We start from the raw sequence: 15,733 nt of genomic DNA on the forward strand, positions 1-15,733 counted from the left end.
TATATATAATTATATTATATATCATTATGTATAATTATAAATTATAAAATAGCAATTTTAATAGTTTCTTGCTATCGTCTAAATTTTTTTTAAATATTGTAGAAACTGAAACATTTTTTATAAATGTGAAATAATAATTATTATTAATATATCGTATAAAATATAATGTATTTTATTTCCTTAAAAGTATAGAAATTAATACATTAATATTTAAATAATCTTTAATAACGAAAACACATATTATCGTAACATTATCTGCATTCATAAATGTTGATTTACACCTTCGTCAACTACTTTATCTTCAGTGTAATTGAATGCTGTTATCAATATTACAGTCCCGATGGCAGATGATAGTCGTAGCTAGTTGCTAATAGAATTTGATTAGGGCTCACATACACATTGTAGGAAATATAATTCGTAGAAATCAACAATTCCAAAGCAATGACAACGTGCCGTCATCGTAGACGAGCATCAATATATATATAATTGACAATTATATCCTGTAATTTGTACGAGATGGTGAAAACCACGAAACCATTTGCTTCCCATATAATCATGGTGAAATTATGACGGGTCTCGAAGAATCCATGTATGGCTCTCTCAAACGTAGCCTTGCAACGTAGGAATGCGTAATTGATAACGGTCTGGGTTCTCATAGCTCTTTCACTTCAGGCACTGTTTTATATTAATGCTCGGCCACGCATTTGAATAATATCGCGAAATCCAACTTATTCACACTTGTCATCGAACTTATTCGAAACCCATTTTTTGTTTGTAGTTAAATGACATTTAAACTTTATAATTTTTTTTTTCAAATAATCTTGCAAACAATTGAAATTTGAGAAATATCGTACAGCCCAAAATTAAAGAGAGTGAAGTACAATACATATATAAAATATTTATTAATCAGGGTTGTCACAAGCAGAGAAATCAGGGAAGTCATGGCAAAGTCAGGGATTTAACAAAATTTTCTGGAAAAATAAAATGGCTGTAAAGAATTTTAAAATATGTGTACATCACAGCCATGCAATTTTAATTACGCGCCCTCATGTGCTCTCATGGCTTGCGCTACTACTTGATAACGCGTGGGGTGGAGAGGGGGGAAGAGTAGCCTTTATAATAGCAGATTGAGATTTTAATAAACAGGATTTAGTTTTGATAAAAAAGAAACTGTATTCGTTAATTTATGTTCTCTTTATATTCTCATCTCTTTCTCTTGCTGCTGTTAGACAGTTTATTGATAATAAACTATCAGAGATGCATAAATTATCGGAGATGCATAACTTAACTTCGCAGACTGTGAAGTTAAGTCAGTTTAATTTTAATTGACAGAGTAATCTTTAACTTATTTATACTAATAACTAAAAAATCACATTTTTTTAGTTGTATTACTTTTAGAGCAAGGAAGTGATACGATATTCTTCTAATTATTCTGTATATAGAAGTTTTCAAGTACGGTTTCCATCGAATAATCATTATGATCGAAATCAGCTTCCTCTTCTCAATACGCCTTCTTAGAGAGTTTGAGACGTTCGGTCCTTGATCGTGACTGGTTTGAAGTAGGTCAGGACCTATATCTTTTAGTGTATGCTGCCGTCCACCATTGAATGGAATCTCATTTATTTTACAGGTACAGGTGCGCCGTACGGGCACCTCGTTACCGTGTGTTTTATCCGCGTAGGATACACGGTAAATTACCGGGCATGTGGTTTTTCATTTCCTCGTCCGTCGACGCTAGTATTAACGTACATAGTAAACATTTATTAATTAACTTAACTATGGTTAACCAAGTTCGACAGACATATATGATTAATCTGTGATGCCTAACGCTAGCATTAAAGATGCTAATGCAAGTTGTTTACGCAATTTGTTATAGAGTTGATCCGTCGACTAGTGAAACTACAAATTATCAAATGGTTCTCTCCGGCTGATGTAGACGATTCTTTTCTCTCCATAACATGACGCATGCTGGAAGATCGAGCACACAGGCATTGACCGTGATCGTGACTTTCGGTAAGTGGGTTAAGGCCCGTGGCTCTGTATAAATGTATTTTATAGAATCGAAAAGAAATGTAGAAAGTAACACGACGTTACGTTTAATATCGTTAAAACTCGATGCTTTGATCGCACCGCAGCATATACCTCACGAATATAACAATGAAGTGATATATAGAGCTACGCATTGTATTAACTTTACCTGTATTTACGTAATAACGAGACATTGCTGACTCGAAACGCTGGTAAATTCAGAGTTGCTATTGTCCTATAAATTATTATACCTTAGTTAGCAGTTAGTTATTATGCGCTGACGGATCACGTTTGGCGAAGTATATACACTGGGATTTATTATTTAATCTGTCTTTCTCGAAATCGTACATGCTCACGATATGAGTTTTTTGATAAATAAAATATATGTCTAATGGATTGTGTAAAATGTAACACATTTAATTTATATATGAGCCTTATACGATCAATATTATTGCATAATATCTGATATTACATAATATTTTATTAATCATTTGGAAGCTACATTAAATTTCTAGACTGTTTGTTTTGAATTGTTTAAAAGGGACAGCAAAATAATTATATAATAATATTGAGCATCTATAGAGGCCGCTTACGTATAAAACACCCCTACAAATCATGGTAAACGTTTTATATTTAACGAAAAATAAATTTAAAAATAGTTTTATTGAATAATATTTATATTTATAATAGTTTTAACATTTTGTTAGGCCTCTTTTATTGTTCGCCTTTTCTGGGAAATGCAATAAATTGAGGGTGCTTCATATTTATAGTCAAGGCTGTGTAATTTGAATAAGACACCGTCAATCTTTAAGTGTTACTCCAAGTGTCCAAGTTAATTTGTGGTTTGCAGACTCGAGTCACAAATTTTTCAGTAGAAGATCGTCGTGAGAAAAAGCTTCGAAAGCGCGCTAGTCTCTTAACCACTATCAGCGAAATATCCGGAAAGACTACACTGTCGACATAAATCCCAATTAAACTGCCTCATACGCGCCGGTCAGCGACACCTGTAACCTACCCGACCAGATCTAAGATACGATATAAACTATAAGTGCCTTGGGAGGTGGTATTCTCCTGGTAGAGCTACTACACGCCGCGCGCACGACACCTTGCAACGCCATAAATTCCCGGCGATCGTTACAGCGCCTAATCCCAGGGAAGATCCGAAACATTTGGGTCGCGACGCCATGACCAGAGAGGGGAAACAATCGATGGTCATGACCCAGGACACGGCTGGAAAACTGGGTCAGGATTGCTCCGTGCCCTTTCACATGACGTGAGCGTCCATTTTTCTTCGCGTAAATGCTCGCGGCGGATTGTCATAAGAGGGCAAAAAGTCTTCGCCTTCCTCATCTCTTCCTATATATATCACCATTTTTATACGGTTCTTCTCTCTGTCTTCCCTCATCTCCTTTATACTACCTCTTCTTGATGAAAAAACTCTGTGAAAAGAATACACCTTTCCGCATTGTTTTTACTTTTACCTCACCATTTAATAATCGTTTCTTATCGACATTAGAAACTTGTGTCTAAAACGAGACACTCTCTCTCTTTCTAAAACACTTAAGGGTGTATTACAAGTATTTTTTAACAAAATGAAAAAATTACAGATTTTTCTATATTGTATTTGAAAATAATACAAAAATTAAACGGTGAACTTAGGTAAAAAATTATTTTAATAAGAAGTATACATGTTTTTAATAAAAATAATTAAGATGTGTGTGAATTGTGAAAATTTTTATTCATACTATAAAATTGAATTGTTAAATATAAATATGGACCTTACTGAACAGTTTCATACATATATAACGTTCATTTTCATACGGAAAGTATAAATTTCCAATTTCCGTCATTTTTTGCAGAGACTATACACCTGATAGATTTTCCTAGCTTATTACCTCCTTGAATCTGTTTTTGAGGGATAGCGGAAAAGGTACATAATTACTTAGGAACGTCGTCAAGTTGTCGAGCGTCATCACGGACGCATACTAGGGTCGTTAAATCCCTGCGACGTCATCGAGTCTCCCACCAAGGTCAGACCGTGACCCTGCGCCGCGGCTACACCAGGTTGCGCTGATCCTGAAGAAAATCCGTTGATCGATCACTCGGCAGCGACGTCCTAGCGCCGACGCACTTCGCGCTCCCAGGCGTCCGCTATCTTGCTGGTACCATCAGCAGCACCACAACCAGAAGCAACCGTTCGTTTCTCGTAACCTTTGCTATTTTTATACGAAGGATTGGTCAACTATGATCACGCTAGTCAATACACATAGCTCAAACCACCGTTAGGTCGATCGAAAATTTACTTTTTTTTACCGGACTAAAAACTAATGAAGTTTTAATCTGTCCTCGTGAAAGGTATAATTTTTTTCATAGCATATTTTTGCCCATCTACTCGTTCAATATTAGTATCGCGTTCTTTATCCTTGAACATTTATAGTGTGTATAGAATTTAACAGTATTTTACAGTTTCTTTTTCTTATTCACATCGCGTATCTTTTTGGTATTAATATGCTAATTTAATCTTCAGTATATGATTTCTCGATTTTTTACTACACACGTCGTTCGTATTCCGAGTTAATTTTTATCACTTTAATAAGTATACAAAAATTATTAAAGGATTCTTACACATACTATAACATCTGTAGAAAGTATAAGGTTGGGTATTCAAAAAAATTGTATATAAATGTTATAACTAATTACTACATGCTCCTATTTTTTCGAAGAAAAGAAATCTGCAAGACACGAATGATCAATTTTGTATTAACAATAACGGTTAATTCGACTTTCAATAATCATTAAATGTGAAAATATGTTACCAACAATTTTTTTAGTTTTGTGAACAGTTTACCGATTAAAAAATATATATTATTTATAGTAAGAGCGCTAATAAAGATCAGTATAGATGTTATGTGAAATGGTTATCCGCGTTTCTTAGTGAATTTTTTTCTCTAAATATACAGGCTGCCTTGATCTCACATTAGAATTGAACCGCAACGTCTTTTTTAGTTTGACGAGAAATTGAGAGCGGTATGACGAGCAATGATAAGGTATAACTTTATGATTACTACAGGGAAACACTTGTCGAGGAAACACATATATTTTCCGAGTAAATAACATAATTGCGCGATTAGTGGAGTTCCTTTTAATTTGCGATTCGTTCCAAGGCCTTGAAAAAATTCATAACCACGTACTTCTCTGTTATACTTCAATGTTCCATTCCCAGCTGTTTTATTCCACGCGGCTAATTTTCATTTTTGCAATAACAATTAATTTACATTTTTCCTGTTTCTGTTTGCATTGAGATTTACGAGGTTGTAGTTAACATGGACTCCGTCAACGATAAATTACAGATTTTTTGCATATATCTTTTTACACTTTAAAATACCTAAAACATAGTACCACCTATTATCTCCATAGAATCAGTGTTACATGAAAAAAAGTCTTGTTGCATTAATCAGAATTCTGATAGATTCAACCAATAAGATAAGCAGAAATTCATTTACGATATGATTGATATGATCAGAATTCAGTTTGTTTGTACTTCTTGTTGGTACAACCAAAACATTTTTCTCAATATATACAATATTTATATGTGTTAAAAGTTTTAACACGTTTATATAAACAATTAAAATAGACACTAACGATTAACATGATAAACAATAAAAAAAAAGATCAATATTTTCTCTGTTAATTTTATTAATTATGTTAATCGCAAAATAAGGAAGATTAGAAATTAGGAAGTCTTCACTATTCCTTCTTCATATCTGAGTTAGCAATGTAAACACACATATTTCTAATGCCACGTTTGAATATCGTCGGCACTTCCCGATCATCGAGATGTTCTCGCGTTGCTATCAATCGGCGAATCGGTAGGATCAAATACAACTTTCACGTACGTCTCGCGATAAATCTGCTGCTGAGAGACGCAAGCGAGAGAGACGAGATCCCCGCGAATGTAAGTCCCCACGTCTCAGACTTACCTGCTGTCCCGATTAGAGGAATGAAAACCTCTCGACTTACGACAGCGCGGCGTTATTATTCTTCGTCGATTTGCATCGCGACACGACCGTCGGGTGAAGGTCGGCATGACGATTTGCCGACGCGGCATAGACGTATGCCGGCGGTTTCGTGACTGCTTAAGGAAAAGGCGGAGGTAGCTGGCTTTCTCCAAAGCCACTTAACCCGATCCAGTAACATCCATCCACCGGGCCCGTCACGCCTGTGACATTTTCAGTAGTTTAGCATTGGCCATAATAATTGGAGAAAATCGCGCATTCGCTCTCGTGTGTGCCAGATAATTACTTTCCGATCGTCGAGTGTCTAGTGAGATTTTGTATTACGCGGAGTTACACTTACAAGGGAAGTTTCACAACTGTCCGGAACCGATTTAATTCTCCATGAAATATGTTGTTAAACACGAAAATCTAAGAGACACGTATTTTTTTTATATGTGTGCTAATTTATGTTTAAGGGATGAAACATCCCTTTGAAAAAAAAAGAACGGTATTTCTATTTCGAGCCGAATACCGTCGGAAATATAAAAGATGGAAAAAATTTTTTTAAACAAAAAGTTATATGGTAAAAAAATTTTTTTTAAATTCTTTTGTTAACAATTGTTAAACAAAAAAATTTAAAAAATTTTTTTTTCTTCACAATATTGAAATACTCTTGAAACCGTACAACTTTTGTTAACAAAATTTTTTCCGAACAGTTATGAAACTTCCCTTGTTATGAAACTTCCCTTGTATTATAAGTATTAGTTTTGTTGACGAGTTTTATTTAACTTCATCCATATGATGCAGTATTAATATTAATATATGCAATAATATGCTAATATTAATATATGAAAGGTAATATATGCAGAAAGCCCCTGTAATTTATTTATATTACAATATTTGTGAATAAATTTTATCAGTAAATTTACTGGAATCTCGAAAAGTATAATCTGTACACAATTGGATAATTTGTATTAAAAACACGTGTCATGTGTCCTGAATGGTCCACTTTTGGACCATTAAAAAAAGATCAATATTTTCTCTGTTAATTTTATTAATTATGTTAATCGCAAAATAAGGAAGATTAGAAATTAGGAAGTCTTCACTATTCCTTCTTCATCTTATATTAAATGAACGCAAAGTTTTGTATTCATTTAATATAAGATGAATATGTGAGGAAATTATGTACGTAATATTATGTAAAAAATATAACACTGACGCAATTTGTTAGTAAATTTCGGAAGCATATTTCCTCAACAAAACTAATACTTATAATATGTTAAATTAATACGTTTTATTCATTTATATTAGAATTTATGTTTTAAAATACATTATTTTTATGTTATTATTTTTTATATTATTATTTACATTATTTTTATATTATTTGTTCACTTACTCATAAATTGTATTATTTCAACATTAAGAAAAAAAATGTTGAATGTTAATTTAACAAAATATTCAATTAACACAATCATGTTATGTTAAATTAACATTTGGATATGTTAAAATTTCAACATAAAATTTTAACAAAGATCGATTTTAACATAAATACAAAATTATTTTATTGTATAATATACATATATTAATGAGTGTTAATATTTTTTTTGCATATATCAAAAGACTTTAAATGTGTATATAATTACAACTGTAATTATCTTTTATCACAAGTTTGAAAGATATTATATTAAGGTATTCTAAATGTAAAAAGTGCCTTGAACAAAATTAAAATTAACGAAGCAGAGGGTGAAGATAATATAAGTAGCTTCCAAGAGCTTTTCAAAATTATTATAATAATTATTAAATTATTATAGTTTAGTAACACTCGGAAGATAATCCTTATCTCCTAAAGAAAGTTTGTTAATGTCAAGTTTAATTATTATAGACATTAACCTATTTTAGATATTTATTCTTCAACTTTTCAATGTCAAGTTCTTATCTAGACTCGAGGCAAATTCCGATAACTATCGGATTGTTGACTAGGCTCAAAGCACACCTGACGTGGGCATTATAGTGTGTTAATTCAATATAATTATAATAATTTATTTATGTTTCATGTATAAAACTGATAATAGTATGAACCGGAAATGACAAGTTGATGAAATGAAGGCAACATTCCGGAAGCTCCGATTTAAAAGAGAGCGTGGAGAGAAAAGTAATAAGTGTAGATCGATAGACGTGGAACACTAATCATCGTGAATAAAAAAATTGAATATTAAAGAAAACTTATAGCAATGCTGCAATATTTAGAAATTTACATTTTCTTTGCGCGAGTGTAAGATGTACATAACTCGTCTAAAAAAATCCAATAGAATCAATTGACGTCCATCAGGCTCAAGCAACATGAATCGTTGGATTCCATTATGGCATTGTGCCGGGAAAAAGTTGTTCATATAAATCGCTTTCGAGCGCAAACATTATTTTAACAAGCTTATTTTGCCGTGCGTCCGAGTCACAGCGTGCCAATGAAATCACGAGGAAGGAAAAGAGAGAGAGTCACATTCCAAAAGAATTATATTTACTACCGCATAAATTGCTCACAACGATTGTGTCGTGTTTACCTCATTAAATATAATTTAAAAATCGCGATTCTCTCTTTTCCTTTCTAGGCCGATTCGTACTTTTTGATAGGGGAATATAAAGCGTGATTATTTATTCTCTTATAGATCTCATATGCACATAATAAAATGAAAGTTACGTTTCTTTTATAATTATAAAATATTATTATTATTATTATATTTTGCTCTGTAATTAGAAATTTTAAAGAAACCGTGTAATAATTATTATAACGTTAAATAACAAATATTTAAATTTTTTTTAATAATTTAAAACACAGTATTAAAAAGACAAGTAGAAAAAATTCTGAAAATTATTCTTGTCGGTAATTTTTCTGTGATTACGAGTAAGAAATTAATTAACAGGGGTGAAAAATTTTACCTTTGAATGTTTATAAATAAATCGAGCTTTGCATAGAGAAACGCAAGGATATAGATTGCGGTCATAACTTTGTCTCAATCCCATTACAGTGGCAAATGTAGTGAGAGAAATAACATAGAAAGAATCTTTTTATCTAACCTGAGAGTTATAATGGAACTTTTCTCTTTCTTCCTCTCTTCTGTTTGTGTTGAGTAAAACAATAAGCTTTTCAATCTCAATTCTCATTAATACTGTTCGTCCGCTTTGTTATTTTACGTCTTTCCATACAGTAGTATACAGGGTGTTTCCAAATTAAATGGCAAAACTTCGGGAGCGTGTAGAGGAGTAAAAAACTAAGAAAAAAAGTCCTATAGACATATGCTCCTTTTTGCTTCGTTTCGCAGGAAATCACGAAAAAAGAAAAAAATATATTTAATTTATTATTTTAATTATTTTATTTATAAACTTTTTAATGAAGATTTTGTTCGAACTGCAAATCTCTTCGTAACGCTGCTTGAAATCGGTTGTTTTCTTGTCGAATTGAAAATGATCCAGTCTCTCGCAATCTATTAAATGTCAACATAAACACTCTTCGGTTTGGCACTCTTCTGTTTGGAAATCGTCGTGCATATTCTCGCACCGCCTTTAAAGCATTACCGTTGCAGAAACCGTATACAAAAACCATATCAGCATATTCACTATTAGAATACGTACGCGGCATATTGCAAAAGACAAAATTCATCTACTGTTAAAGGCTTTCAAAGAGCGACTGACAAATTCATAACAGAAAGTGGAAAATGTAATCAAATATGTCGGTGCTAGATATGGCAAGAAATGTAAACATTTTTTTTCGATTTCTCTGAAACGGAGCAAAAACGAGCATATGTCTATAGGACTTTTTTTCTTAGTTTTTTACTCCTCTACACGCTCCCGAAGTTTTGCGATTTAATTTGGAAACACCCTGTATATGGAGTGTACTAGAAATATTGCGCATTTTACTGTTCTACAAATTCTGTCTGATAATTTTTTAGCAAATTTGCAATTAACACTTTATTAACATAAAGTCTACTTGAAAGAGCAAGCTTTTTTTACCAATTTACAATTATAATTTAATTCTCTACATCTTTCTACGATATTTCTGCGAAAAAACGCATTTGAATAATGTATTTTCGCGTATTTCTGTTTGCAATTGAAGAATTTTTTTTCATTTATTCATTAGGGTGATATTTGAATACATTTTACGACGTTTTAAATTTTTTAAAATACACTCAACAAGAAAGTGATGTAAACAAAAAAAAAAGAAAATTTCTTTATACTTCGTATACCTTCGTTTTTAGCTTCAAAAGATGAAGTACCTAGAATAAATTTCCGCCAAATTTTTCCTCGTATATTTGCGTTTTCGTGAACAAACCTCATGAATCGAGAAATTCGAATTTGTTCTGCTGCGTTTAATCTGAAATCGGTTTCACAACACAAAAATATAGACATCAGCGATGTATATGAAGCACAATAACGACCATTAACGGTCGTTGAATACGCGGAATCTACCATAATTAACTATGCTTGCTAAATATGTATATTTGTCTCGATAAAACAACGATAGCGGAATAGATATCCCGAAATGAGCTCATCGAATTTTAACTGTATAATCTGAGAGAAGCTTCACGGTTGATCGGTCGATATCTTTCACACGAGAAGGAAAGCCGATCCTTCCGAACTCGATCCTTAACGATTGGCAGCTTACCGTTAGCATCGGGAAAATTTATGGCCGCTAAGAGGATATTCACTTCACGCGATGCATTTAGCACTTTAATATCCAGCGTGAAAAACACTACGAATAAATCGAATCTGTTATGAAAATCGAATCTGTCATGAAAATTCTCTCTTCCTGAATAAGCATTTATATAAACATTTATTTGTTACCTCGATCTAGTTTTATCCCATTTATAACATCTATATCTATGTTTTAATAATTTTATAGAATGTATACAAAATTCATACATCTTGTTTGTGATGTATATCAATTGAATGTATATAAATTTAATTCACCTTGGCGTAAATTTTAATTTTGGCTTTGATTTTTTGGATTTTTCTCATTAATTTCTTTCGATTAATAAGTTTTAAGATACGTGTTTCGACTAAACTTCATAGCATCTGTATAGCGTTTTAACTTGTATAGAATGTACCTCCACAAAATTAATACATTTTTACAATATAAACAAATTGAATGGATATGAATTTAATTCATCCCAGTTGTAAATTTTAATTCTGGCTTTGATGTTTCTAATTTTATTTGTTCATCGATTTAAAAGTTTCAAGATTATGTTTCAATAAAGCTTTGTATAAGAATCCAATAACAAAAAGTGTCTCTTATATCTCAAAGCGAGGGAGGATAAACGAATACCTATTATTTTCGTAATATAAATTTTAACAATGTTAAAGTTTTCGCGTCCAAACAATGACGATGATTTCACCTCGTTAGAAGTTTATCGACTACCGTTCATTAAAGCAGCGAACTCAATTTTGCAAAATTTCACCCTTCGTCCCTGTTCTCGCTGATAGCCAACCTAGAGAGGTGGGCGTCTGTGACGCGTGGGCGATGTTTGAAATCATGAACTTCCCTTAGCGTGCAAATATCAAACGCCCACACCATTGTTCGCTAGCGACGGGGATGCACTGGCAATGACGCAAGAGGGGATATAATGCACGCGACACAAACACCGCAAAGGAAAGAGAAAAAAGGGAAGTGGTAGGGATATAATCGACACAGCTTGGCATAGCATTTGCGGATGCAAACGGTCGCTTTTTAATCGTCTCATAAGTATAAAGGCGGACGAGAGATGAAAAGCGGGTAGGTGTGAGAACCTGCCGCATGTATCGCACCACAATCTGATCGATATCAAATATTTACATGTGCAATGGAATTGCGTTATTCCGATTGTACATATTACCTTACCCTGCGACATTTGTCGACGGCTTTAATTAGCAAAAAATATCCGCGCGATAATAAGAACGGGAAACGAAATGATACATTTTTTTGAGTACGTATAGAACTTCATAAGGTTCAACGCAACCGTGCGAAGTGTTTCTTTAAGTAATTAAGGCATTCTGAGAAATGTCGTTCAAAAACACGGTACTATCTCTTCATAAATGCCATCTAAAACACATGCGCGATTAATTACACGTATAAGCGCGCCTACGTTATTGTGTATATACAGGGTGTCCCATGAAAAGGTGTTAAAACTAATCAGCTGTCATTTTCGAAGGTATTCAGTTATTGGAAAAACAAAAATTGCGCTGAAAAGAGGAAAGTCTGCAATTTTTAATGAGTATAAATAAAATTTAACAAAATGTTTGTATCAATTAATTTTATTGATGAAAAATATACTAAAATCAAGTAAACGCTAAGATTAATATTTAAGATCGCTGATTTCAACACTTTCCCGAGGGACACCCTGTATAATATAATCTATGCTCCTATAGATGTAAATTTTTTTATAAATTAAATAAAATAATAGGGTTCAGTGGGGTAATTTAAATAATTTCAAACATTTTAAACAATTTCTCGAAAAATAATAATTTTATCGTTACTTTGAATATGTAGCAGGAAACTCACATGTTTAAGGAATATTTATCTAAAGTATGAAAGATTAATCTTTAAATCTTGAAGCGTAATGCTATTATCCGATTTCCCCCTACAATTTTAATGAAGCTCAATTTTGAGGGGTAGTTTGGATATTTTTAAGAATAATTTGAATAACACTGACAATGAACATTAAAATTACAACAAAAACCAAATTTTGTATTAAAATACTTGAACTCATCCATAATTTGGTCCTGTTTACCATACATACTTTTTACATAGATTTCATAAAAAATTAAGAAAGCAGGATATTCTTATAAACTGCAGTAACAACTGAAATTCTTTACTTATCTTGCTTAATATAAAACACACTCTCCACAGATACATATCTTTTCAAACCTACATGAATATGTAGACTACAGTATCTTCTTCGCTACTAACCCCAAATATAAAACATGGCGTTTCAAATTTTTTTGAAATTCTTGCAAACCCTTACTATTATCCAAATTTCCCCACTATTCAAATTATCCCGCTGTACCCTATCTCGGTACATGTATCTCCGCGGTACTATAAATGAATTTGTCTTTTTGATTTTTCCAATTCGATTCAATTTAACTCGCAATTTACAAAAAATATATTCTTTATATTAAAATGTATGTAATGAGTTGCTTGTTGGCTGACAAAACGAGCCATTGAGATTAATGAGCACGTTTTTAGCGCATTGTCAATTCATTTTCACTTGAGACTATATTCAAGTAACTACGAAGTGAAGTGTCTGCAAAAAAAGGAAGAGAAAGAGATATAGAATTTATGAAGTCGAGCGCAGAATTTCCCTTTATTTCTTCCCAAGATCAATCGGGATAACTGGATATTCATGAGCTTTGAAGAATGCACTGAAATTTCCATTGGAATTCCCTGGAAATTACTACGTAAATTTGTAATGAACGGAACTGTATGTGATTGACGTCGGTACGGAATATCAAATCACAGTAACAACTGCAACTCGATTATCGCAGATATTGATAACGAATCTTTTCGTAAACAATTGATAACATGGTTCGCATATTGATTATTCGTTTTATTCAATTATCCAATTTTTTTATTTAATCTTTAATTTGTCGCGCGAAAATACGTTGTTAAATAAAATAACTTGGAATCGCGGCCAATCGTGACCAATCGTGATCAATTAAAGGTTGAAGTAATAATTTATTTAAAAAAAAAAGTTTTATTTTATTAACTATTTTAAAAGAGCACGAGCGTGGCATGGCAGACAGCGCACTGATTTATCATGCCAAAGGCCCTGGATTCGATCTCAAGTAGGAATCAAAAATATTTACTCTCGTGTCTCCTCTCGGAAAAGGTTGGCAACCTCGAGAATATCCTTGCCCAGAAACACCTCTTGAAAAATCCGCCGTTCGGAACCGGCATTAAAACTGTAGATCCCGTGCAATACTCGTGGTAATTGAATAATCAACATGCGCACCACAAGCATATGAGAGAGGTGTAACACAGGCCAGAAATCTAAGAAGAAGAAGAAGAAGAAGAAGAACTATTTTAAATCGATTCTAAATAAAGAATTAAAAAATTAACCGAAAATTTCGATCCTTTGTTACAACAAAGTCTAATATACTTATCACTGATAAAATAATAGAATATATTAATTTCGCAGAGAAATTTAAAATCGATCTTTTTTCATTCAGTAATTTTGGGATATTTATTCTACGCCCGGCTGTATATATATTTGAGACTGTCTAGGTGTAAACAGAAATTTATATAAACTAGCGTTGTATACGGATGGATTCATATAAATCTTGCCATTTATGTATCTAAAAGATATTCAGAGAGCTTCTCTGATGAAAAAGTTAACAGTTTTTTCACTCATAAATAAAAATTGGAAAACTTACAAAAAATATGGATTTTTATAAATTATATTCACTTGACTGTATTTTTGCTCAAATATTTGTTGACGATACCGTAGAATGTTTGTTGTACTGCGTAACAATATTTATATAGACAATTTTTGCGCGCACTGTAATTGAAAAGCTTATTCTACTATATTTTTTTAAATGTAAAACATAGAAAACATGTAAATTCTGAATCACAGTAGCTTCACGATTAATCGCTTTCAATGGTAGATCAGAAGATATACAAAATATTAAATTGCAAACATTTTTCTAAATACTGAACAATAATTTCGAGTTAATTCAAATTAAATTACCTAGAAATAATTTTTATATATTGAATTAAATATATTATATTTTAAATTATTTTAATTAACATTATTTTAATTAAATTTATTTCAAATTGAAGAGAGGACAATTATTTCCGGAAATTATTAAGTGAAGATTCAATAAAAAAATATTTTTCATTTTTAATAACAGATTAAATTAATAACAGATCTAACATTTCTTTTGTAAATCCATTAATTATCACATATGTCTTGAAATTAACTATCTTAAATCGATTCTAAATAAAGGAGTCAATCTAAGTTGATCGAAAATTTCGACTCTTGTCACAAAGTCTGATGTGCTTATCACTGATATGGACACCACAGTGTCTCCGATACGCAAATCGATACCCTTTATATCGTTGTAACATGTCGGATTTTTCTGGGAAATCGAGTGTATGTATATGCATACGTTGCGACTTCACACAGAAATATTGAATCAGTGGCTCCACATGTCGTTCGAGTTCGCAACACGCGCACAAATCTTTGTGAATCCCCGCGCTGGGATCTCTTAGATTTTTCCACTAAATTGCACTTGGCTCACAGCTCCGACAGATGGTGCCGTTCGTCCGCTTGACGATCATTACACGTTCATAGGAGTCGGCGCGATGCAAAAGCGCGAATTTCGAGCGCAAATCACGCTCTTTCTGAGACGCTCAGAACTGCACGATCTGATTGATCCAGTCGCGAAATTCCGAGATACGCGTGTAAACGCCGGGTTGATTAGGTACAGCGCAATCGATTCCCCAGCTGACGATTCCAGTAAAAATCCATCGTTTATCACGCTCTCTTTGAATGACCATCGGACCACCGCTATCACCCTGAAAAAGATAAAAGTTAGAATATCAAGAGATATGTCTTTTGATATAATATATGTAATTCTTATATATTATTAAACATAGTAAAAATATTTAAAAATATCTTTAAAAGATTGAAACGTCTTATCAATAACTTTCAGATAATTCTTATACATAACTTTTGCCTTTT

General features: G+C 32.5%; 1 protein-coding gene across 1 annotated transcript in view; it reads left to right on the plus strand.

Moving 5' to 3' along the window:
• Window positions 1–15,733, plus strand: part of LOC108728771 (neuropeptide Y-like) — a 99,536-nt gene that overhangs the window by 31,981 nt on the left and 51,822 nt on the right. The window contains exon 2 of the mRNA XM_018457521.1: window positions 1,879–2,013. The gene's annotated coding sequence lies outside the window, so the exon portion shown is untranslated. The remainder of the gene's footprint in view (window positions 1–1,878; window positions 2,014–15,733) is intronic.

The sequence above is a fragment of the Mycetomoellerius zeteki genome, unplaced genomic scaffold (genome assembly GCF_001594055.1).
Source record: "Mycetomoellerius zeteki isolate Tzet28-1 unplaced genomic scaffold, Tzet1.0 scaffold64, whole genome shotgun sequence".
Classification (NCBI taxonomy): domain Eukaryota; kingdom Metazoa; phylum Arthropoda; class Insecta; order Hymenoptera; family Formicidae; genus Mycetomoellerius; species Mycetomoellerius zeteki.